We start from the raw sequence: 26,668 nt of genomic DNA, 5'->3' as shown, positions 1-26,668 counted from the left end.
AACACTCCTTCCTGATAAAAACTCTTAGCAAAATAGGAATAGAAGGAAAATTTCTCAACATAATAAAGGGCATTTATACAAAGCCAATAGCCAACATCATCCTAAATGGAGAGAGCCTGAAAGCATTCCCCTTGAGATCAGGAACCAGACGAGGATGCCCTTTATCACCAATATTATTCAACATTGTGCTGGAAGTCCTCGCCAGAGCAATTAGTCTAGATAAAGAAATAAAGGGAATCCAGATTGACAAGGAAAACGTAAAGGTATCTGTATTTGCAGATGATGTGACCTTATACACAAAAAACCCTAAGGAATCCTCGAGAAAACTACTGTAACTAATAGAAGAGTTCAGCAGAGTATCAGGACAAAAGATAAACATATAAAAATCAGCTGGATTCCTCTACACCAAGAAAAAAAAACCTAGAGGAGGAAATCACCAAATCAATACCATTTACAGTAGGCTCCAAGAAGATAAAATACTTAGGAATAAATCTTACCAGACTTATACGAACAAAACTATACAAACGGCGGAGCCGAGATGGCGGACTAGGCAGACGCTACCTCGGATCCCTCTTACAACAAAGACACGGAAAAACAAGTGAATCGATCACATACATAGCAATCTACGAACCCTGAACAACAAACACAGATTTAGAGACGGAGAACGAACTAATACGGGGAAGCAGCGATTGTTTCCAGAGCCTGGAGCCAGCGTACCAGTCAGGTACGGCACAAGCACAGAGAGCTACTCCACCCCCCTGAACTAACCCCGGGAGGGGGACCAGCCGGTTCCACGGGCGGAGTGGGACGCAGCCGGTAGGAGAAGTCCCTGGGAGGCAGTGACTGGTCTTGGAGCAGAAAGAGCAGCGTCCGAGCCGGGGAACCGTCCCGCAGGGATTTGGACTGGATGCAGGTACGGCATAAACACGGAGAGCTGCTCCACCCCCCTGAACTAACCCCGGGAAGGGGACCAGCCAGGTCGCGTGGGCGGTGTGGGACGCAGCCGGTAGGAAAAGTCCCTGGGAGGCAGCCACTGGTATTGGAGCGGGGAGAACAGCGTCCCAGCTGGGACACTCGGTCACGGCACAAGCACGGGGAGCTGCTCCACCCATCTGAACTAACCCCGGGAGGAGGCCCAACTGGCTCTCGGGTGTGGCACGGCCACGTGGCTGGAGGGACGAGAAGTCCCCGGTAGGCAGCGACTGATTTTGGAGTCGAGAGTGCACCGTCCCAGTAGGGGAGCCTTGACGCTGGGCGTGGGGCTGGAAGCGGAGGATCTGACCATGACTCCAGCGGGCCAGACCCCCCGGGGGCAATCTCCACACAGCCAGCACAAGTAGGTGACATGCCCCGCGGGAATCTCAGATATAATAGTCATTCCAAGCAAGACAAGCAACTCTGGCTATATTCTGAGGTGCTACTCTCCTATCTCTCTGTTCCCTCCCCCACCCTCCCCAGGCGGCTTCATTAACATCCGAATAGCCTGAGCCAGAGGGAGAACTCTGATAGGGATCTGACTGCAGTTTTTTTTTAGCGGATTTTCTGGAAAAACTGGTTTCCCAGTGATGGCTCCTAGACAACAATCCATATCAAACCACTTAAAGAAGCAGACCATGACAGCTTCTCCAACCCCCCAAACAAAAGAATCAAAATCTTTCCCAAATGAAGATACAATCTTGGAATTATCAGATGCGGAATATAAAAAACTAATTTACAGAATGCTTAATGATATCACAAATAAAATAAGGATAACTGCAGAAAAAGCCAAGGAACACACTGATAAAACTGTTGAAGAACTCAAAAAGATTATTCAAGAACATAGTGGAAAAATTAATAAGTTGCAAGAATCCATAAAGAGACAACATGTAGAAATCCAAAAGATTAACAATAAAATTACAGAATTAGACAACGCAATAGGAAGTCAGAGGAGCAGACTCGAGCAATTAGAATGCAGACTGGGACATCTGGAGGACCAGGGAATCAACACCAACATAGCTGAAAAAAAATCAGATAAAAGAATTAAAAAAAATGAAGAAACCCTAAGAATTATGTGGGACTCTATCAAGAAGGATAACCTGCGGGTGATTGGAGTCCCAGAACAGGGAGGGGGGACAGAAAACACAGAGAAAATAGTTGAAGAACTCCTGACACAAAACTTCCCTGACATCATGAAAGACGAAAGAATATCTATCCAAGATGCTCATCGAACCCCATTTAAGATTGATACAAAAAGAAAAACACCAAGACACATTATCATCAAACTCACCAAAACCAAAGATAAACAGAAAATTTTAAAAGCAGCCAGGGAGAAAAGAAAGGTTTCCTTCAAGGGAGAATCAGTAAGAATATGTTCTGACTACTCAGCAGAAACCATGCAGGCAAGAAGGGAATGGGACGACATATACAGAACACTGAAGGAGAAAAACTGCCAGCCAAGGATCATATGTCCAGCAAAACTCTCTCTGAAATATGAAGGCGAAATTAAGATATTTACAGACAAACACAAGTTTAGAGAATTTGCAAAAACCAAACCAAAGCTACAAGAAATACTAAAGGATATTGTTTGGTCAGAGAACCAATAATATCAGACATCAGCACAACCCAAGGTCACAAAACAGAACGTCCTGATATCAACTCAAATAGGGAAATCACAAAAACAAATTCAGATTAATTTAAAAAAAAAAATACACATAACAGGGAATCATGGAAGTCAATAGGTAAAAGATCACAATAATCAAAAAGAGGAACTAAATACAGGAGGCATTGAACTGCTATATGGAGAGTGATACAAGGCGATATAGAACAATACAAGTTAGGTTTTTACTTAGAAAAATAGGGGTAAATAATAAGGCAACCACAAAGAGGTATAACAACTCTATAGCTCAAGATAAAAGCCAAGAAAAACGTAACGACTCAACTAACATAAAGTCAAACACTAAGAAAATGAGGATCTCACAACTTACTAAGAAAAACGCCTCAGCACAAAAAAGTATGTGGAAAAATGAAATTGTCAACAACACACATAAAAAGGCATCAAAATGACAGCACTAAAAACTTATTTATCTATAATTACCCTGAATGTAAATGGACTAAATGCACCAGTAAAGAGACAGAGAGTCACAGACTGGATAAAGAAACACGATCCATCTATATGCTGCCTACAAGAGACACACCTTAGACTTAGAGACACAAACAAACTAAAACTCAAAGGATGGAAAAAATATATCAAGCAAACAATAAGCAAAAAAGAAGAGTAGCAATATTAATTTCTGTCAAAATAGACTTTAGACTTAAATCCACCACAAAGGATAAAGAAGGACACTATATAATGATAAAAGGGACAATTGATCAGGAAGACATAACCATATTAAATATTTATGCACCCAATGACAGGGCTGCAAGATACATAAATCAAATTTTAACAGAATTGAAAAGTGAGATAGATACCTCCACAATTATAGTAGGAGACTTCAACACACCACTTTCGGAGAAGGACAGGACATCCAGTAAGAAGCTCAACAGAGACACGGAAGATCTAATTACAACAATCAACCAACTTGACCTCATTGACTTATACAGAACTCTCCACCCAACTGATGCAAAATATACTTTTTTTTTTTTGCGCACATGGAACATTCTCTAGAATAGACCACATATTAGGTCATAAAACAAACCTTTGCAGAGTCCAAAACATCGAAATATTACAAAGCATCTTCTCAGACCACAAGGCAATAAAACTAGAGATCAATAACAGAAAAACTAGGGAAAAGAAATCAAATACTTGGAAAATGAACAATACCCTCCTGAAAAACGACTGGGTTATAGAAGACATCAAGGAGGGAATAAGGAAATTCATAGAAAGCAACGAGAATGAAAATACTTCCTGTCAAAACCTCTGGGACACAGCAAAAGCACTGCTCAGAGGCCAATTTATATCAATAAATGCACACATACAAAAAGAAGAAAGAGCCAAAATCAGAGAACTGTCCCTACAACTTGAACAAATAGAAAGTGAGCAACAAAAGAATCCATCAGGCACCAGAAGAAAACAAATAATAAAAATTAGAGCTGAACTAAATGAATTAGAGAACAGAAAAACAATTGAAAGAATTAACAAAGCCAAAAGCTGCTTCTTTGAAAAAATTAACAAAATTGATAAACCATTGGCTAGACTGACTAAAGAAATACAGGAAAGGAAACAAATAACCCGAATAAGAAATGAGAAGGACCACATCACAACAGACCCAACAGAAATTAAAAGAATCATTTCAGATTATTACGAAAAATTGTACTCTAACAAATTTGCAAACCTAGAAGAAATGGATGAATTCCTGGAAAAACACTACCTACGTAAACTAACACATTCAGAAGTAGAACAACTAAATAGACCCATAACAAAAAAAGAGATTGAAACGGTAATCAAAAAACTCCCAACAAAAAAAAGCCCTGGCCCGGACGGCTTCACTGCAGAGTTCTACCAAACTTTCAGAGAAGAGTTAACACCACTACTACTAAAGGTATTCCAAAGCATAGAAAATGACGGAATACTACCCAACTCATTCTATGAAGCCACCATCTCCCTGATACCAAAACCAGGTAAAGACATTACAAGAAAAGAAAATTATAGACCTATATCCCTCATGAACATTGATGCAAAAATCCGCAACAAAATTCTAGCCAATAGAATCCAACAACACATCAAAAAAATAATTCACCCTGATCAAGTGGGATTTATACCAGGTATGCAAGGCTGGTTTAATATTAGAAAAACCATTAATGTAATCCACCACATAAATAAAACAAAAGACAAAAACCACACGATCTTATCAATTGATGCAGAAAAGGCATTTGACAAAGTCCAACACCCATTCATGATAAAAACTCTTACCAAAATAGGAATTGAAGGAAAATTCCTCAACATAATAAAGGGCATCTATGCAAAGCCAACAGCCAATATCACTGTAAATGGAGAGAACCTGAAAGCATTTCCCTTGAGAACGGGAACCAGACAAGGATGCCCTTTATCACCGCTCTTATTCAACATCGTGTTGGAAGTCTTAGCCAGGGCAATTAGGCTAGACAAAGAAATAAAAGGTATCCGGATTGGCAAGGAAGAGGTAAAGTTATCACTATTTGCAGATGACATGATTATATACACAGAAAACCCTAAGGAATCCTCCAGAAAACTACTGAAACTAATAGAAGAGTTTGGCAGAGTCTCAGGTTATAAAATAAACATACAAAAATCACTTGGATTCCTCTACATCAACAAAAAGAACACCGAAGAGGAAATAACCAAATCAATACCATTCACAGTAGCCCCGAAGAAGATAAGATACTTAGGAATAAATCTTACCAAGGATGTAAAAGACCTATACAAAGAAAACTACAAAGCTCTACTACAAGAAATTCAAAAGGATATACTTAAGGGAAAAACATACCCTGCTCATGGATAGGAAGACTTAACATAGTAAAAATGTCTATTCTACTAAAAGCCATCTATACATTTAACGCACTTCCGATCCAAATTCCAATGTCATATTTTAAGGGGATAGAGAAACAAATCACCAATTTCATATGGAAGGGAAAGAAGCCCCGGATAAGCAAAGCACTACTGAAAAAGAAGAAGAAAGTGGGAGGCCTCACCTTACCTGACTTCAAAACCTATTATACAGCCACAGTAGTGAAAACAGCCTGGTATTGGTACAACAACAGACACATAGACCAATGGAACAGAATTGAGAACCCAGACATAGATCCATCCACGTATGAGCAGCTGATATTTGACAAAGGACCAGTGTCAATTAACTGGGGAAAAGATAGCCTTTTTAACAAATGGTGCTGGCATAACTGGATATCCATTTGCAAAAAAATGAAGCAGGACCCATACCTCACACCATGCACAAAAACTAACTCCAAGTGGATCAAAGACCTAAACATAAAGACTAAAACGATAAAGATCATGGAAGAAAAAATTGGGACAACCCTAGGAGCCCTAATACAAGGTATAAACAGAATACAAAACATTACCAAAAATGATGAAGAGAAACCCGATAACTGGGAGCTCCTAAAAATCAAACATCTATGCTCATCTAGAGACTTCTCCAAAAGAGTAAAAAGACCACCTACAGATTGGGAAAGAATTTTCAGCTATGACATCTCAGACCAGCGCCTGATCTCTAAAATCTACATGATTCTGTCAAAACTCAACCACAAAAAGACAAACAACCCAATCAAGAAGTGGGCAAAGGATATGAACACACATTTCACTAAAGAAGATATTCAGGCAGCCAACAGATACATGAGAAAATGCTCTCGATCATTAGCCATTAGAGAAATGCAAATTAAAACTACGATGAGATTCCATCTCACACCAGCAAGGCTCGCATTAATCCAAAAAACACAAAATAAGAAATGTTGGAGAGGCTGCGGAGAGATTGGAACTCTCATACACTGCTGGTGGGAATGTAAAATGGTACAACCACTTTGGAAATCTATCTGGCGTTATCTTAAACAGTTAGAAATAGAACTACCATACAACCCAGAAATCCCACTCCTAGGAATATACCCTAGAGATACAAGAGCCTTCATACAAACAGATATATGCACACCCATGTGTATTGCAGCTCTGTTTACAATAGCAAAAAGTTGGAAGCAACCAAGGTGTCCATCAACGGATGAATGGGTAAATAAATTGTGGTATATTCACACAATGGAATACTACGCATCGATAAAGAACAGTGATGAATCTGTGAAACATTTCATAACATGGAGGAACCTGGAAGGCATTATGCTGAGCGAAATGAGTAAGAGGCAAAAGGACAAATATTGTATAAGACCACTATTATAAGATCTTGAGAAATAGTAAACCTGAGAAGAACACATACTTTTGTGGTTATGAGGGGGGGAGGGAGGGAGGGTGGGAGAGGGTTTTTTATTGATTAATCAGTAGATAAGAACAGCTTTAGGTGAAGGGAAAGACAACACTCAATACATGGAAGGTCAGCTCAATGGGACTGGACCAAAAGCAAAGAAGTTTCCGGGATAAAATGAATGCTTCAAAGGTCAGGGGAGCAAGTGCGGGGGTCTGGGGAACATGGTTTGCGGGGACTTCTAAGTCAACTGGCAAAATAATTCTATTATGAAATCATTCTGCAGCCCACTTTGAAATGTGGCGTCTGGGGTCTTAAATGCTAACAAGCGGCCATCTAAGATGCAGCAATTGGTCTCAACCCACCTGGAGCAAAGGAAAATGACGACAACTAAGAGCCCAAGAGACAGAAAGGGCCACATGAACCAGAGACCTACATCATCCTGAGACCAGAAGAACTAGTTGGTGCCCGGCTACAATCGATGACTGCCCTGACAGGGAGCACAGCAGAGGACCCCTGAGGGAACAGGAGATCAGTGGGATGCAGACCCCAAATTCTCATAAAAAGACCAAACTTAATGGTCTGACTGAGACTGGAGGAATCCCGGCGGCCATGCTCCCCAGACCTTCAGTTGACACAGGACAGGAACCATCCCCGAAGACAACTCATCAGAAATGAAAGGGACTGGTCAGCGGGTGGGAGAGAGACGCTGACGAAAAGTGAGCTAATTATATTAGGTGGACACTTGAGATTGTGTTGGCAACTGTTGTCTGGAGGGGGGATGGGAGGATAGAGAGAGAGGGAAGCTGGCAAAATTGTCAAGAAAGGAGAGACTGAAAGGGCTGACTCAAGAGGGGGAGAGCAAGTGGGAGTAGGGAGTGAGATGTATGTAAACTTATATGTGACAGACTGATTGGATTTGTAAACGTTCACTTGAAGCTTAATAAAAGTTATTAAAAAAAAAAAAACTATACAAACCACTTCTGCAAGAAACCAAAAGAGACCTACGTAAGTGGAAAAACATACCTTGCTTATGGATAGGAAGACTCAACATTGTAAAAATGTCTATTCTACCAAAAGCTATTTACACATTTAATGCAATTTTAATCCAAATTCCAATGACATTTTTTAATGAGGTGGAGAAACAAATCACCAATTTCATATGGAAGGGAAAGAAGCCCCAGATAAGTAAAAAAAAAAAAAAAAAATTTTTTTTTTTTTTTAAAGCATTACTGAAAAAGAAGAAGAAAGTGGAAGGCCTCACTCTACCTGATTTTAGAAGCTATTATACCTCCACAGCAGTCAAAACAGCCTGGTACTGGTACAACAGCAGATACGTGGACTAAAGGAACAGACTTGATACTCCAGACATAAATCCATCCACATATTGAGACGCAATCCTTTTGAAATCCTAACTTACTCTTACATTAATAACAAAATATTAACATCTGTATTTATAAATTTATCACTTCAACATGACAGGTAATGTATGGATTCAATAGATGAATGAATAAGTAGCAAATTTATATTTTCTTACTATTTTAAATAGCTTTCCCATGCCATATGAGGCAGGCAGGGCAGGAATTATCTATATTTCAAATTCAGAAAGGTTAATTTGCATACTTAGACGCATATCCCTAATAGCATACTAACATGGGGATTCAACCTAGCATTTGTGAAGTCACAATGAAATTGACCTGGGAATAAAAGGAGATAGCATATAAAGAAAGAAGGAAGAAAGGAAGGAAGGAAACAATACTTAGCAAACTGTCTAGACATTTGGCGTGATTAAAGAAGGGGAGTAGGTGAAATATCAATATTTGTTAGCATTGACTTTGTTTCATCCATTGTCATAAGTAAGTTTCATATGTATGTACACACACACACACGTATATATATATATATATATATATATATATATATATATATATTCTTTCCATTCTTTCCAGATGAGGGTCATCATCCCAAGCAAGTAAGACTAAGGAAAGTAAAGAAGCATACCTAAAGTCATCAGCCAAAAGAGGCAGGGTGAACTTACAAACACAAGCCTCTCTAATCAACAAGCCAACATTGTGTCGATGATATTTCCCTTAATGATATAATGGCTCCCACTTTATTGGTACAATGTAAGCATTTCTGGACATTATATAATATCTCCTGGATTCCTGAGTTTCCTATACAAAAAATAATGATGAAAGTGGTGAGAAATTTAAAGTATTGAAGACTACAAACACTCTGGGCTCTATTGTGTGTAATATGACATGAATAATTGACTTCATTCTTCAAAAGTAAAAGATAAAAAAAATTAGACAGTAAAGATAATTTATGTCTATTAGCCAGCAAAACATGTGAAAATAGTAGCCTGTTCATTCCTGACCATCTACTGTGTTAGCATCATAATGGCTATTCAGAGACTGATGCTGAGTTTCTGGCATTGACAATGGGTAAAAACAGGAGCAGCAACTGGTCTCAAAGGCCTTTAAACCCCTAGTTAGATCTTGAGCTAATCATTTATCTTACGTATCACAAGAAATATTTGGAATTTATTTTAATTTTTGATCAATTTACATTCTAAAATTTTAAACATTAGATAATGCTCTTTGACATATTTCATGTACTAAATACATAGATGGAATATAACTTTATCAATTAATCTGACTTATTACAAGAAATGACCCCTGGTGGCATAGTGGATTACAGCTTGGTGCTAACCAAAAGGCCTGCAGTTCAAATCCACCAGCTGCTCCTTGAAAACCCTCTGGGGCTGCTCTACTCTGTCCTGTAGGGTTGCTATGAGTTGGGATCAACTCGATGAAAACGGGTTTGGTTTGATTTTTTTTATTACAAGAAAAATCTAAAGTTAATATCATTTATATTTTGAAATTAAAAAAAGTATATTTCTAAAAAAAATAGATTGTGACCTGTTTTACAAACAATGCAACTACGTTTTATAGTAAGTATTACCAATATACAGCTAGTCAATGAAGAAAGTAAAACCCAGGTAACTGAAACCTGATTCTAAATCCCAGTCTGTCTCCACAAAAGTGTAATTATCGATATGTTTAATGGTATCTGAACTCTGTGAGTGAACAAGAAGAAATATAATAAAAGAAAACAACAATGACAAACAGAACACTGTTTTAAGTGTTAAGTTAGAGAAATAAAAAAGACATTTAAAAACAAATAGCAAGGCTTCAACAACAGGTAAAGGGCATAATAAGGCAGTAAACATGTTAAGGGTCAACGATTGTGACCACATTGCTATAGGACATAAAAAAAAAAAATGACTTCACGAGGACACAGAGTAATCAGTGTGGCATAAAACAGTGGTGGGACTAGAACTTGAGTTTACAGCTTTGGGAAGATTTTCAAAGCTATTTAGGAAGTGGTAAAGGGAAAATTAGTGGGTTCAGAATGGGAACAGTTGTGAGCAAAGCTATGTTTATGTAATGATTTAGGCATTTTGTCTATAGCATTAGACTTGTAAATGATTTATTAAGTAAAAATTATACTTGATTGACATAGACTACTAGTTTAATTCAGTAAATCAGAAATTGCAATACCTGCTAAAGGGAAAAGCTGTTGGATGCACATTTTGAAGCATCTAGCTATTTTATTTCAGTGTCAAGATGCTCAGCTCTTTTACGTAATGCTGGTAACCCCTGCTGCAGTTATTTTGCATTCTTTGTTCTCTGTATCTGTCATGATAATAGATATCTATTGACTTATTCTGTTGTTTAATGTGTTTTTATTTGTTTTTGTCTTTTTTAACCATCCAAATTATTACCTTAAACATTTACCTACAGGTACACCTATAGTTATAAAACACATTTGCTGTTGAAACTTTCATCTCAAAATATTTTTTGATTCAGTATTCTCTAGCCACAATAGTCCCTCCAACTCTTTAAACCATTGGAACATCATTTTATAATTTGAAATGTAATAATGTACACATTATTACACAACTGATTGTTGCCTTAAGCAGCAAAGTGGTAAAAAATTTATATTGTCATTGTTGTTAGGTGCCATCGAGTAGGTTCCAACTCATAGCGACCCTGTGCACAACAGAATGAAACACTGCCCTGTCCTGAGCCATCCTTACAAACATTGTTATGCTTCAGCTCATTGTTGCAGCCACTGTGTTAATTCACCTCGTTGAGGGTCTTCCTCTTTTCCACTGACCCTGTACTCTGCCAAGCAAGATATCCTTCTCCAGGGACTGATCTCTCCTGACAACATGTCCAAAGTATGTAAGATGCAGTCTCGCCATCCTTGCTTCTAAGGAGCATTCTGGTTGTACTTCTGCCAAGACAGATTTGCTCGTTCTTCTGGCAGTCCATGGCATATTCAATATTCTTCGCCAACGCCACAATTCAAAGGCGTCAACTCTTCTTCTGTCTTCCTTATCCATTGTCCAGCTTTCACATGCATATGATGTCATTGAAAATACCATGGCCTGGGTCAGGGGCACCTTAGTCTTCAAGGTGACATCTTTGCTCTTCAACACTTTGAAGAGGTCCTTTGCAGCAGATTTGCCCAGTGCAATGCGTCTTTTGATTTCTTGACTGCTGCTTCCATGGCTGTTGATTGTGGATCCAAGTAAAATGAAATCCTTGACAACTTCAATCTTTTCTCTGTTTATCATGATGTTGCTCATTGTTCCAGTTGTGAGGATTTTTGTTTTCTTTATGTTGAGGTGCAATCCATACTGAAGGCTGTGGTCTTTGATTTTCATTAGTGCTTCAAGTTCTCTTCACTTTCAGCAAGCAAGGTTGTGTCATCTGCATAACGCAGGTTGTTAATGAGTCTTCCTCCAATCCCGATGCCTGTTCTTCATATAGTCCAGCTTCTTGTATATAAATACATATATATATAATTTATATAGAGACAATAATTTGACTAAACAGTGGGTTTGCCTAATAATAAAAGTTTAACATTTTTATAGGATTTTTCAGTTCACTGTACTTTTCAAGGAAAGATTTGGAGCCAATTCTTGAATAATGTCCTTGGCAGGTTGAAGAATTTTTACCTTAGTAGAAGGTGAGGAGTAGTTGCAAATATTGAGACAAAGCTGTCTTTCTTTCTGTGCTGACGTGAAGGTACATGTTGCTATGTGGAACTGTATCAGATAGAGAATTTCTAAAGTGAACCAAGGACCCGCTATGTAACTTCTTCATCATTAGAGTTAAATAACCGTAAGAATATTTCCTTTACTTCAATTTATTCTTGAATGTTGAGTGAATGGTCCAAAAAAAAAGAAATGAATGATGCTGGATAATATTTGTGAGAAAACTACATGTGGAATATTCATTTTACGTATACAAAACTCTGGGTATATGGAGCAAGAAAAAGATTTACAAAAATATAAATTAATTAAGAGAATTAGATTCTGGTAACCAACACAGAACCAATATGCACTTATGTCTATAGTGATGTTCAATGTCCAATGCCTTTATTTTGAATTGACTTGCTTACAGAGCTGTGTTTTGTTCTAGGGATCAGTGCTATGAAGGCAAGGGGGACTTATTGAGGCACCACAAAGGAAGTCAGTGTGATTGTGTGTACTCAACTGGGGATCCATCCTCAAAACTGTTGGTAAACTGCTGGTAAATAAGCACTTTTATTCAACCTATTTCTGACTAAAAGAGCCAGTGTCCAAAATATACTAAAAGGTGGATGTCACGGACTGTATTATGCCCCTCCCAAAATGTGTGTATCAACTTGGTTAGGCCATGATTCCCAGTGTTCTGTAATTGTCTTCCATTTTGTGATTGTAATTTTATGTTAAAGGGGTTTAGGGTGGGATTGTAACGCCCTTACCAGGTCACATCCCTGATCCGATGTAAAGGGAGTTTCCCTTGGCTGTGTCCTCTACCACCTTTTATCTCTCAAGCGATAAAAGGAAAGGGAAGCTAGCAGAGAGGTGGAACCTGACACCACCAAGACAGCAGCACCAGGAGCAGAGCACAACATTTGGACCTTAGGTTCCTGTGCCAAGATGCTCACAGGCCAAGGGAAAACTGATGCATCACAATGGCCTGCCTCCAGAGCCCACAGAGAAAGAGTGCCTTCCCCTAGAGCTGATGCCCTGAATTTGGACTTGTAGCCTACTCGACTATGAGAGAATAAACTTCTTTTTTTTTTTTCCAGAAAGTTTTTTTTTTAATTTTTATTGTGCTTTAAGTGAAAGTTTACAAATCAAGTCGGTCTCTCACACAAAAACTTATATTCACTTTGCTACATACTCCCAGTTGCTCTCCCCCTAATGAGACAAACTGCTCCCTCCCTCCACTCTCTTTTGTGTCCATTTCGCCAGCTTCTAACCTCCTCTACCCTCTCATCACCCTCCAGGAAGGAGATGACAACATAGTCTCAAGTGTCCACCTGATCCAAGAAGCTCACTCCTCACCAGCATCCCTCTCCAACCCATTGTCCAGTCCAATCCCTGTCTGAAGGGTTGGCTTTGGGAATGGTTCCTGTCCTGGGCCAACAGAAGATCTGGGGGCCATGACCATCAGGGTCCTTCTAGTCTTAGTCAGACCATTAAGTCTGGTCTTTTTACAAGAATTTGGGGTCTGCATCCCACTGCTCTCCTGCTACCTCAGGAGTTCTCTGTTTTGTTCCCTGACAGGGCAGTCATCAGTTGTAGCCAGGCACAGTCTAGCTCTTCTGGTCCCAGGCTGATGTAGTCTGTGGTTTATGTGGCCCATTCTGTATCTGGGGCTCATAATTACCTCATGTCCTTGGTGTTCTTCATTCTCCTTTGATCCAGGTGGGTTGAGACCAATTGATGCATCTTAGATGGCCGCTTGCTAGCATTTTAGACCCCAGACTCCTCTCTCCAAGGTGGGATGCAGAAGGTTTTCTTAATAGATTTTATTATGCCAATTGACTTAGATGTCAGCTGAACCCATGGTCCCCAAAACCCTGTCCCTGCTTCACTGGCCTTCGAAGCGTTCAATTTATTCCAGAAACTTCTTTGTTTTACGATTAGTCCAGTTTTGCTGATCTCGACTGTATTGTGTATTGTCTTCCTTGTCAGCTAAAGTAGTTCTTATACACTCTCTAATTAGTGAATACCCGTCTCGTACCCTCCCTCCCTCCCCATTCTCATAACCATCAAAGAATATTTTCTAATCTGTTTAAACTATTTCTTGAGTTCTTATAATAGTGGTCTTATACAATATTTATCCTTTTTCAGCTGACTAATTTCACTCAGCATAATTCCTTCCAGATTCCTCCATGTTTTGAAATGTTTCACAGATTCATCACTGTTCTTTATCGATGCATAGTATACCATTGTGTGAATATACCATAATTTATTTATCCATTCATCCTTTGATGGGCACCTTGGTTGCTTCCATCTTTTTGCTATCGTAAACAGTGCTGCAGTGAACATGGGTGTGCATATATCTGTTCGTGTAAAGGCTCTTATTTCTCTAGGATATATTTCAAGGAGTAGTATTGCTGGATGATATGGTGATTCTATTTCTAGCTCTTTAAGGAATTTCCAAATCGATTTCCAAAGTGGTTGTAGCATTTTACATTCAAACCAGGAGTGTATAAGTGTTCCAATCTCTCCACAGCCTCTCCAACATTTACTGTTTTGTATTTTTTGGATTATTGCCAAACTTGTTGGAGTGAGATGGAGTCTCACTGTAGTTTTGATTTCATTTCTCTAATGGCTAAAGATTATGAGCATTTCCTCAAGTATCTGTTAGCTGTCTGAATGTCTTCTTTAGTGAAGTGTCTGTTCATATATTTTGCCCATTTTTTAATTGAGTTATTTGTCTTTCTGCAGTTGAGTTTTTGCAGTATCATGTAGATTTTAGAGATCAGGCGCTGATCGGAAATGTCATAGCTAAAAACTTTTCCCAGTCTGTAGGTAATCTTTTTACTCTTTTGGTGAAGTCTTTGGATGAGCATAAGTGTTTGATTTTTATGAGCTCCCAGTGATCTAGTTTTTCTTCTGTATTGTTAGTAATGTTTTGTATACTGCTTATGCCATGTATTAGGGCTCCTAATGTTGTCCCTATTTTATCTTCCAGGACCTTTATCGTTTTATATTTTATATTTAGGTCTTTGATCCATTTTGAGCTCGTTTTTGTGCCTGGACTGAGGTATTGGTATTGTTTCATTTTTTTGCAGACGGAAGTCCAGTTATGCCAGCACCATTTGTTAAAACGACTGTTTTTTCCCCCATTTAACTGTTTTGGGGCCTTTGTCAAATATCAACTGCTCATATGGATTTATGTCTGGATTCTCAATTCTGTTCTATTGGTCTATGTATCTGTTGTTGTACCAGTACCAGGTTGTTTTGACTACTGTGGTGGGTATAATAGGTTCTAAAATCAGGTAGAGAAAGGCCTCCCACTTTGTTCTTCTTCTTCATTAATGCTTTACTTATCTGGGGCCTCTTTCCCTTCCATATGAAGTTGGTGATTTGTTTCCTCATCTCATTAAAGAATGTTGTTGGAATCTGGATTGGAATTGGATTAAATGTATAGATCGCTTTTGGTAGAATAGACATTTTTATAACGTTGTCTTCCTATCCATGAGGAAGGTATGTTTTTCCACTTATGTAGGTCTTTTTGGTTTCTTGCAGAAGCATATTGTAGTTTTCTTTGTATAAGACTTTTACTTCTCCGGTAAGATTTATTTCTAAGTGTTTTTATCTTCTTGGGAGCTACTGTAAATAGTATTGATTTGGCAATTTCCTCTTCGATGTTCTTCTTGTTGGTGTAGAGGAATCCAACTAATTTTTGTATGTTTATCTTGTATCCCGATACTCTGCTGAACTCTTCTATTATTTTCAGTAGTTTTCTTGAAGATTCCTTAGGGTTTTCTGTGTAGAAAATCATGTCGTCTTCAAATAGAGATACTTTTACTTATTCCTTGCCAATCTGGATGCCTTTTATTTCTTTGTCTAGCCTAATTTCTCTGGCTAGGACTTCCAGAACGATGTTGAATAAGAGTGGTGATAAAGGGCATCCTTGTCTGGTTCCCATTCTCAAGGGGAATGCTTTCAGGCTGTCTCCATTTAGGACGATGTTCTGTATAAATATCCTTTATTATGTTGAGGAATTTTCCTTCCATTCCTATTTTGCTGAGAGTTTTTATCACGATGGGTATGGAAATTTGTCAAATGCCTCTTCTGCATTGATTGATAAAATCATGTGATTATTGTCTTTTGTTTTATTTATGTGATGGATTACATTAATTGTTTTTCTAATGTTGAACCTTCTCTGTGTACCTGGTATGAATCCCACTTGGTCGTGGTGAATTATTTTTTTGATATGCCATTGAATTCTATGAGCTACAATTTTGTTGAGGATTTTTCCATCTAAGGTCATGAGCCCTGTGGGGTCAAGTCGATTCTGACTCATAGTGCCCCTATAGGACAGAGTAGAACTGCCCCATAGAATTTTCAAGGAGCGCCTGGTGGATTCAAACTGCTGACCTTTTGGTTAGCAGCCGTAGCACTTAACCACTACGCCACCAGGGTTTAATCTGTATGCTGAACAAATAATACGAGAAGCTGGACTATATGAAGAAGAACAGGGCATCAAGATTGGAGGAAGACTCATTAACAACCTGTGTTATGCAGATGACACAACCTTGCTTCCTGAAAGTGAAGAGGACTTGAAGCACTTACTAATGAAGATCAAAGACCACAGGCTTCAGGATGGATTACACCTCAGCATAAAGAAAACAAAAATCCTCACAACTGGTCCAATGAGCAACATCATGATAAATAGAGAAAAGATTGAAGTTGTCAAAGATTTCATTTTACTTGGATCCACAATCAACAGCCATGGAAGCAGCAGTCAAGAAATCAAAAGGCACATTGCATTGGGCAAATCTCCTGCAAAAGACCTCTTCAAAGTGTTGAAGAGCAAAGATGTCACCCTGAAGACTAAGGTGCCCCGACCCAAGGCATGGTATTTTCAATGACATCATATGCATGTGAAAGTTGGACAATGAATAAGGAAGACAGAAGAAGAGTTGATGCCTTTGAATTGTGGTGTTGTAGAAGAATATTGAATATACCATGGACTGCCAAAAGAATGAACAAATCTGTCTTAGAAGAAGTACAACCAGAATGCTCCTTAGAAGCAAGGATGGCGAGACTGCATCTTACATACTTTGGACATGTTGTCAGGAGGGATCAGTCCCTGGAGAAGGACATCATGCTTGGCAGAGTACAGGGTCAGCGGAAATGAGGAAGACCCTCAGGGAGGTGGATTGACACAGTGGCTGCAACAATGAGATCAAGCATAGCAGTGATTGTAAGGATGGCTCAGGACAGGGCAGTGTTTCATTCTGTTGTGCATAGGGTCGCTATGAGTCGGAACTAACTGGACGGCACCTAACAACAACAACAAGTTCAAGAGGGATATAAGTGTGTAATTTTCTTTTTTTGTGGTGTTTTACCTCGTTTTGCTATCAACGATATGGTGGCTTCATAGAATGAATTTTGTAGTCTTCCGTCCTTTTCTATGCTCTGAAATACCTTTAAGAGTTGCGGCATTAACTGTTCTTTGAAAGTTTGGTAGAACTCTGCAGTGAAGCCGTCTGGATCAGGGCTTTTTTTTTTTGTTGGGAGTTTTTTGATTACCGTTTCAATCTCCTTTTTTTTGTTATGGGTGTATTTAGTTGTTCTACCTCGTTGTGTTAGTTTAGGTAGGTAGCGTTTTCTAGGAAATCATCCATTTCTTCTAGGTTTTCAGATTTGTTAGAGTACAATTTTTCATAGTTGTCTGATATGATTCTTTTAATTTCATTTGGGTCTGTTGCAATACCACCCATCTCATTTCTTATTCAGGTTATTTGCTTCCTTTCCCCTATTTTGTCAGTTTGACCAAAAGTTTATCAACTTTGTTTATTTTTTCAAAGAACCAGCTTTTGGCCTTGTTAATTCTTTCAATTATTTTTCTGTGTTGTATTTCATTTTGTTCTGCTCTAATTTTTATTATTTGTTTTCTTCTGGTGCCTGAGGGTTTTTTATTATTTGTTTTCTTCTGGTGCCTGAGGGTTTTTTATTATTTGTTTTCTTCTGGTGCCTGAGGGTTTTTTTTGTTGCTCTCTTTCTATTTAAATTGTAGGGATAATTCTTTGGTTTTCACCATTTCTTCTTTTTGGATGTGTGCATTTACTAATATACATTGACCTCTGAGCACTGCTTTCTCTGTGTCCCAAACGTTCTAATAGGAAGTGTTTTCATTCTCATAGGATTCTATGAATTTTTTATTCTATCCCTAATATCTTCTATAATCCAGTCCTTTTTGAGCAGGCTATTGTTCAGTTTCCAAGTGTTTGATTTCTTTGCCCTGCTTTTTCTGTTATCGATTTCCACTTTTACGGCCTTATGGTGGGAGAAGATGCTTTGTAATATTTCAGTGTTTTATATTCTGCTAAGAGTCGCTTTGTGACCTAATATGTGGTCTATTCTAGAGAATGTTTCATGTGCACTGGAGAAAAAATTATACTTGGTTGCTGTTGGGTGGAGTGTTCTGTATATGTCTATGAGGTCAAGTTGGTTGATTGTGGCATTTAGATCTTCCATGTCTTTATTGTGCTTCTTTCTGGATGTCCTGTCCTTCGCCAAAAGTGGAGTGTTGAAGTCTCCTACTATTATTGTGGAGCTATCTCACTTTTCAATGCTAATAGAGTTTGTTTTTATGTATCTTGCAGCTCTGTCATTGGGTGCATATGTATTTAATATGGTTATATCTTCTTGATATTTTGTCCCTTTAATCATTATATAGTGTCCTTCCTTATCCTTTATGATGGATTTAACTTTCAAGTCTATTTTATCAGAAATTAATATTGCCACTCCTGCTTTTTTTTATTATTGTTTGCATGATATATATTTTTCCATCCTTTGAGTTTTAGTTTTTGTGTCTCTAAGTCTGTGGTGTGTCTCTTGCAGGCAGCATATAGACAGATTGTGTTTTTTAATCCATTCTGCCACTCTCTGTCTCTTTATTGGTTCGTTTCGTCCATTTACATTGAGCGTAATTATGGATAGGTATGAATTTAGTGCTATCACTTTGATGTCTTTTTTTTATGTTGTTGAGAGTTTCTTTTTCCCAGTTAATTTTATGTACTGAGTAGATTGTCTTTATATATTGTCCTTTCCTCGTATTCAGTGTTGTTGATTTTGTTTCTGCTGAGTCTACTTTTTTCTTGTACTTTATTTTGATGAGTGGGATAGTTTGTCTCCTTTGTGGTTACCTTATTATTTACCTCTATTTTTCTAAATTTAAAACTAACTTTTATTTCTTTGTGTTGCTGTATCATCCTGTCCATATGGAATGTCTATAATTACATTTCTTAGTCCCTCTTTATTGTTTTAATGTTGCCTTCTTTTATGTAATAACATCGCTGTTACCTTGTTTTGAGCTTTTTTTTTTTTAATCTTGCTTTGTTTTTTTGATTACCCTGTCTGGCTCGAGTTCCGATTGCCCTGCCCAGTGTTCTAGTCTTGGGTTGATACCTGATATTATTGATTTTCTCACTGAAGAACTCCCTTTATTATTTCATATAGTTTTGGTTTGGTTTTTATGAATTCCCTAAACTTCTGTTTATCTGGAAATATTCTAATTTCACCTTCATATGTAAGAGACAGCTTTGCTGGATATATGATTCCTGGCTGGCAATTTTTTTCCTTCAATTTTTTTTAATAAGTTATCCCATTGCCTTCTTGCCTGCATGGTTTCTGCCGAGTAGTCCAAGCTTATTCTTATTGGCTCTCCTTTGTAGACGACTTTTCATTTATCCCTAAAAAAAATAAAAAATCCCTAGCTGCTGTTAAAATTCTCTCTTTATGTTTGGTTTTGGCAAGTTTGATTATAATATGACTTTCTTTTAACATCTACCTTCTGAGGAGTTCTATGAGCATTGTGGCTAGATATCTTCTCATCTTTCACTATATTAGGGAAGTTTTCTGCCAACAAATCTTCAACAATTCTGTCTGTATTTTCTGTTATCCCTCCCTGTTCTGGTACTCCAATTGCTCGTAGGTTTTTTCTCTTGATGGAGTCCCAGATGATTCTTAAGGTTTCTTCATTTTTTTTTTAATTCTTTTGTTTGATTTTTCTTCAAATATATTAGGGCCAAGTGATTTATTTTCAAGTTCAGGAATTCTGGCTTCTGTTTGCTCAGTTCTTCTCCTCTGACTTTCTATTGAGTTGTCTACTTCTGTAATTTTATTGTTAATCTTCTGAATTTCTGATTACTGTCTGTCTATGGATTTTTCCAGTTTATTCAATATTTCATTATGTTTCTGAGTAATCCTTCTGATTTCTTCAATTGCTTTATCTGTGTGTTCCTTGGCTTGTTTTGCATATTGCCTCATTTCTTTCCTGATGTCTTGAAGGGTTCTGTGTATTAAACTTTTGTGTTCTGCCTCTGGTTATCCCAGGAATGGACTTTCTTCTTGAAGATCCCTGGATTCTTTGTTTTGAGAGCTTGTTGAGGTGATCATGGTCTGTTTCTTTATGTAACTTGGTATTGACTGTTTTCTCCGAGCCATCTATAAGCTATTGTATAATTTATGTTTGCTTACTGTGTCTTAGCTTCTTCCTTTTTTGTTGTTTATATATGCCCAAATGGGTTGCTTGAGTGAACTAGCTTGATTATTTTCGCCTTTGGAGCTCTGACGTCCTGTCCCCGCATGGCTAGAGCTGTTATCAGGTATATCAGTCTAGGAGTGCATTCACTTTTTCTGTATGAATTCAGCGCACGTGTCCAGGTAGCTGATCATCAAGTATGTGGTACAGGCTCTTTCCTACAGCCTTAGAGGGGCAGGGGTGATTGGTGTAGGTACTAGTATCTGGTTGCAGCAGGGGGTCACACTCTGAACAAGGCAGGGGGCTGAGAAATGACCCCCTAGTGTCTCTGAGGAAACATGCCCCTGTTCCCTAGATCATGCAGGTGGGTGGGTTCTGCAGATGGACCATGGGCACACAATGTTTTTGGTTGTAAGGACTGGGTGATACCAGTTATCCTTGGACCCCTGTCATGGGTGGCTGGGTGACCTGAGTAGAGCTGCCAGTCCTTAGACCCCTGATGTGGGTAGGTGAGGACTCTGTTTAATAGGCAAAGCAAAGTAGAACTTCCAACACCCACCTCTCCACCACACAGCTGAAACAGTTGGAGTCTGCCAACAAGGGCCTATTCTCCTGAAATAGGCCCACACATGTCCATGAAGAGGGGAAAGGTGCTGAAACTCCACAGACCATTTATGTCTGGACAAGGGCCACTTCTCTCCTGAGCTCCCCCTGTTAGTGGAGCTTGCAAATTATCTTTTCCCAAAATGCAAATTTTTTCCTTTTCCAAGGCCAGGAAGATTGCTCTAGGCTCTCAACAGTGCCTATCTCAGGCCCAGGGAATTCAGCCATTGAAGCCAGCTTGGGGTGGGTGGGCACGTTAAAATATATGCAAGTACTTAGCTTTTGTTGAGAGCACATTTCTTCTCTGGTTCTGGAGATGTGAATAGGCTGTGTTGCTGAGTGCTTCTCCCTTAGGAAACTCTGGCCGAAAGCTAGCTCCACCCACTGCCTCTACTTTGGGAATGGTGTCTGAGGGCTCCCCGTAATTCAGGTCCAGTAACTCCTCTCGGCTTCTGAACCCTCTCTTCCTCCCCTGCCCCTCGGTTCATTTTCTAAACTTGCCTTTGATGCTCAGGGCTCCTAGCTTGTCATAAATATACTCGTTTCACTTGTTTTTTGGGGGCTTTGTTGTAAAGAGAGCTCTCCAGAAGCGTTGTCTATTCCGCCATGTTGGCTCCACTTCCTGAACTTTTTTTTGTTAAAGCCATCCACTTGTGGTATTTCTGTTATAGCAGCACTAGATGACTAAGACAGTGGGCAAAGTCGGTCTAAAAGTACTTTGCATCATGTGGCACTAAAACACACAGGACAAATATCATTTGGTCAATTTATTTCTACTGGTTCCACCTTTTTTCCCCCCCAGAATTCTTTACATAATATATTTAAAAAAAAATTTTTTTTGGTGGCTTTTTTTTTAGACCAAAGTTAATTGTAAAAACTGTATACATCCTTATGTGCATTTGCTTTTACCACTGGGGAGATACCATGAATGATGCATTTGGAGAACCACACAGTTACTGAATTTACTCTTTCAGGTCTGCTTCAATACATCCCAACTCACTTCTGTCTCTTTGCCCTTATCACCATGATGTTCCTTGTTACCCTGACTGGAAACGATCTCCTGATTCTGGTATTCCTGTTAGACCCCCACCTTCACACCCTTATGTATTTTTTTTCTGTGGCAGCTCTCTCTCATAGACATCTTGTTCACATCTGCCATTGTCCCCAAGATAATGACTGACTGCCTTCTGCACAGGACAGTCATCTCTGTTTTTGGATGTGGGATACAGATGTTCCTGGGATTATTCCTGGGTGGGGCTGAGTGTATCCTCTTAGGCCTCATGTCCTATGACCTCTATGTTGCCATTTGCAAGCCTCTACACTATCCTCTCCTCATGAACTGACCCCTCTGCAGGCAGATAGCTGTAAGCTCACGAGCTAGTGGCTCTCTCAATGCCTTGATACACACAGTCTATACCATGAGGTTCTTCTTTTGTGGAAACAGAGAAATGAATCATTTCTATTGTAAACTTCCTGGAGCCGTGAGACTCTCCTGTAAGGACACCATGTCCTGTGAGACTAGGATGTCAATCAGCATCACTATTCTGCTTCTTATTCTGTTCTCAGTCATCCTTGCCTCCTACAGGCTCATTCTGATAGCTATTATTCAAATGGCTTCCATTGAAGGATGGAAGAAAGCATTCTCCACCTGCTCATCTGATTTGACTGTGGTCAGTCTATATTATGGCACCATCTATTTTACGTACATGAGGCTGATCTCTTTCCACACTCCAGGCCAAGATAAAACAGTGTCGTTCTTCTACACCATTCTCACTCCCATGTTCAACCCCATGATCTATAGTGTTTGGAATAACGATGTTATGAAGGCCCTGGTAAAAGTCCTATAAGGGTGTTCATTATATTCTAAAATACTAATGTAAAGTTTCAGTGAATATTATGTGTTACTGCATAGAAGTCTAGAAACCATACTAAGTCATCAGGCAGTAGACAAAAACATAAATGCCAGATGCTTGTATGAACAGCTAGAAAGCAAAGTAGAGAGACCAAAAGTTCTTTCCTGCTGTGTTTAGCCTCACATTTTCATCAGTTTCAGAAGTACATTTTTCTATAAAAACCTGCTCTTGTGGGATTCTACATATGAGTCAGGATGTTTCTCAGCTTTTCCTTCTGCTGGCTTAGAAATTGGCCTTTTAGAGTCAGCTAACAGTAACATAATGCCTGAGCCTTGTCAGTGAGTCTTCTCCCTGTGTAATTCTTTAATTCTCTTATTAATGGCATCATTGGTTCTCATTTTTGTTCTTCTTGCTAAATTAATGGTGTGAATTGAAAAAAGACCACCAGTTGACTTCATAACTCTTTGATTGATAAATTTGTGTAAACCCAACATTCACTAGGTTTGTACTTATTGTTTAATACAATTTTAGGACCTTAATGCCCTGTTGCCACAATGGTTAAGTGATCAGCTGCTAACCAAAATGTTGGTGGTTTGAACCCACCTAACTTCTCCATAGGAGAAAGATCTGGTGATCAGCTCCCATAAAGATTAATAAAGATTACAGTCTAGAAAACCCTATGGCGCAGTTCTACTCTGTCATATGGAATCACAGTGAGTTGAAATTGAGTCAATAGCACCTAACAGCAACAAAGAGAACAGAGTAGATAATGGGATCTGGAAAAGTCATGGTATTAAAGGTAAACAAGAAATAAATATGGAATACCAGAGCCATTCCCTGAAGTATATACTGGGCATGCAAGGTTAAAATATTCAGTAACTGGACTCGAGAATTTTTCAGATTGAAGAGCAGCTAGTAACTCAAGTGCAAAGGCTAAACAGCCATGCCTATAAGCCTGCGTCCTTTTATCTGATATTTTCAAATTTATGACACAAAGCCTTTACCATACGAGGTCTAACAGAACTTAGGACAGAAAGGTGAATATCATTAAATCCCTGGTGTCCCTGATTTTCTATTCTGATGGAGGTTCTAACAAAATATATCATCTCATAGCAAGTTGAAGGAGTAATTAAGTCTGAAGTGTGAAACCCACTGACTGGAAGATACTGGTATCAAACATCAGAACTTTACAATCAATAAAGCTAGATAAATGTACTGATCTATCTAGAAGAGCTTAATGGTTAAATATGCTAGGGTTCAATTTGTCTTTTCATCAATATCTCCTGCAGCTAGATTGGATGATTTATTTGACCACAGTGTGTCAGTTTCCTCACTTTCAAATTGTTATAAGACATACCTTATTGTGAGGTGACATGAGAGTTTCTACTGATAATGCTTTTGTGTGATCTTTCTCACTCTCTGTCTTGACTGTGTCTATGCACCCATACTCATCTTTTCATTCACATTTATAGAAGTATTTTAACTGTCACTTGGAAACGGCTCATTCTGCACCTGTGTGGAGGAATACAATTGAATAAAATAAATATCTGACTTTATTAAGACTCTTTTTTAAAGCTAGATACACAATGTTTTCTTAAAATGTAACTATTTACATTGTCTGATTATTTTATGTTATATGATATACTTGTGAAATACATGTACCAAAAAGAGTGGTCAACAACTCTGTGTGAGGTTTTCCATATTCCCCAGCTTTCGCTGAATATGAGTCATAGCCATGTGTTTCGCTCCATGCAACAGACAATAACTCTGAGTGAAGTGTTGCACTTCCAGCCACATCTCTGTCTTCTCCTGCCAGGGAGACCCTGGGAGGTCATGTGATTCAGTATGGCACAGCTACAAAAGAAAGAGGACAGTCTAACCCATGTCAGGATGTGACATTAAAGGCAAATAAATTTTGCTATGTGGAGACACTGAACTTGCCTAATATTATAGCTAGCATTGATTTTCCTGATTAATATAGCATAACATACCATCAGAATTTCCCCTAAAAATTATTTAACATGTGAGATGAATGATTCACCATAATATGAATTTTATGATGTGAATAAGGGAAGCCTGTGCTGATGCTAATGGTTGCACTTTCTTTCCTTGTAAAAGTTTTATGTGCATCATACTATGTGCAGATTTATAAAAATGAAAAAATGGATTACTTCAAGTTCTTTCTAAAATATACATAACTTCCTAAGCCTTTGTGAATTATCTCTATAGTTAAATAATTTGTAATTATTAATGTACATTTTCCTACAAAAATATAAACTGGAATTGCATTGAAGAATACATAAGAATAGCTGAAATTACCTGGGCATGAAGCCATACACTATTGTCTATATTGGGGATTGGGGGGATACCTTCTGGAAATAACATAGATAATCATAGCTTTAATAGATATGTTGTGATTATTCAGTTTTCATTTGCATTTTACTATGACTTCATTGCATTTTGCTCTCTTGTATACTGAAATGTTAGTTTATATCTCTATTAATGAACTCACCTAATTTCATCAGACCTTATTTTCATTCACAGAAGAAAAAATAAAAATAATAAACTTGTTCTTGCAAGGTGACTGAATCATTTGTGGGTTTGCAATTGGTCAGCCCAAGGTTTTAAAAAAAAAAAAAAAAACATCGTCATTGATTCTGACCCATAGCGGCTCTATAGGACAGAGTGCCCTAAAGGGTTTCCACTGGTGGATTCAACTGCCAACTTTTTGGATACTAGCTTTAGCACTTAACTGCTGCACCACCAGGGCTCCAGTCCAAGGGTTAAAAAAAAAAAACAAAAACCCAAACCAGTTACCCTCGAGTCTGTTCCGACTCATAGCAACCAGTCCAAGGTTTAGACTCTGCTAAGTCAAGATTCATCTGCTTTCTCTACTTCCTCTTTCTCACTGGAACTAAGTTAGGAGACAGGATGACAAAAGCATGACTTCATGAATACAACCATAACTATAAATATAGGGCAACTGTTTTTTGTTTTGAAACCTTCCCTTGGTCTTACAAGCCTTCCCATAGGCATGTCTCTCATAACTGTAGGCATGAGTCTGACTTTGATGCATCCCTGGCTTGCCCTCATGTAACTTCTAGTCTTCTCTCCAAGCAGAGATTATGCCCTGAGCGCATTATGGGGGAGAGTCTTGGCATTCTGTCCTCATATGTTTGCTTGGCCTCTACCTTGGCTTCCACTGAAAACAAAGTCCCTCCAATCCAAGCCCATCCTCAGTCCACTCACTGTTGTAGGTGGCATCTCATGCCCTCCATACCCCATTTCTCATTTCCTTGACATCCCCATGTCCATGCCATCCTTGGTGCTGTGACGTCTCCTGGGAATGAGGCAGAGGCCCCACAGTGTTGCATTAAAAATCCTGTTTCCTTTGCTGCTTGCCCCCCATCCGGCTTTGCTTTGGAATCCTGTTTTTTTTTTTTTTTTTTTCTTGGAGGTTATATGTAAACCCCATTGCACCTGCCTAATACAGTTAAGAATGTTGCTGACATAATTTTGCTGTGGGTAAAAAAAATCACAAATTTTCGTAAAGCAAAAAGAAAGTTTTATTCAGCATATATTCAAAAATGCAAAAGTGGGAAATCCGAGTCATGTCTGCCCAAATCCAAGGAATGTTACAGAATAGGCAAGAATGGGAAAGTGGACAAGCACGCTGCCACAACCATGTCAGTCTAAATTCAAGGAGGTATTATAGAACAGACAAACGTAGGAAAATGGACAAGCATGCTGCTACAGCCATGTCTGC

At 38.6% G+C, this 26,668-nt stretch overlaps 1 pseudogene; it reads left to right on the top strand.

Annotated features, from left to right (window-relative positions):
* Positions 1–22,910, top strand: part of LOC135227878 (olfactory receptor 2AK2-like) — a 44,772-nt pseudogene extending 21,862 nt beyond the window's left edge.
* The last annotated feature ends 3,758 nt before the right edge of the window (positions 22,911–26,668 follow it).

This window comes from Loxodonta africana, chromosome 16 (genome assembly GCF_030014295.1).
Source record: "Loxodonta africana isolate mLoxAfr1 chromosome 16, mLoxAfr1.hap2, whole genome shotgun sequence".
NCBI lineage: Eukaryota > Metazoa > Chordata > Mammalia > Proboscidea > Elephantidae > Loxodonta > Loxodonta africana.
The sequence above is the reverse complement of the archived record's forward strand: the minus strand, read 5'-3'. Positions and strand labels throughout refer to the sequence as shown.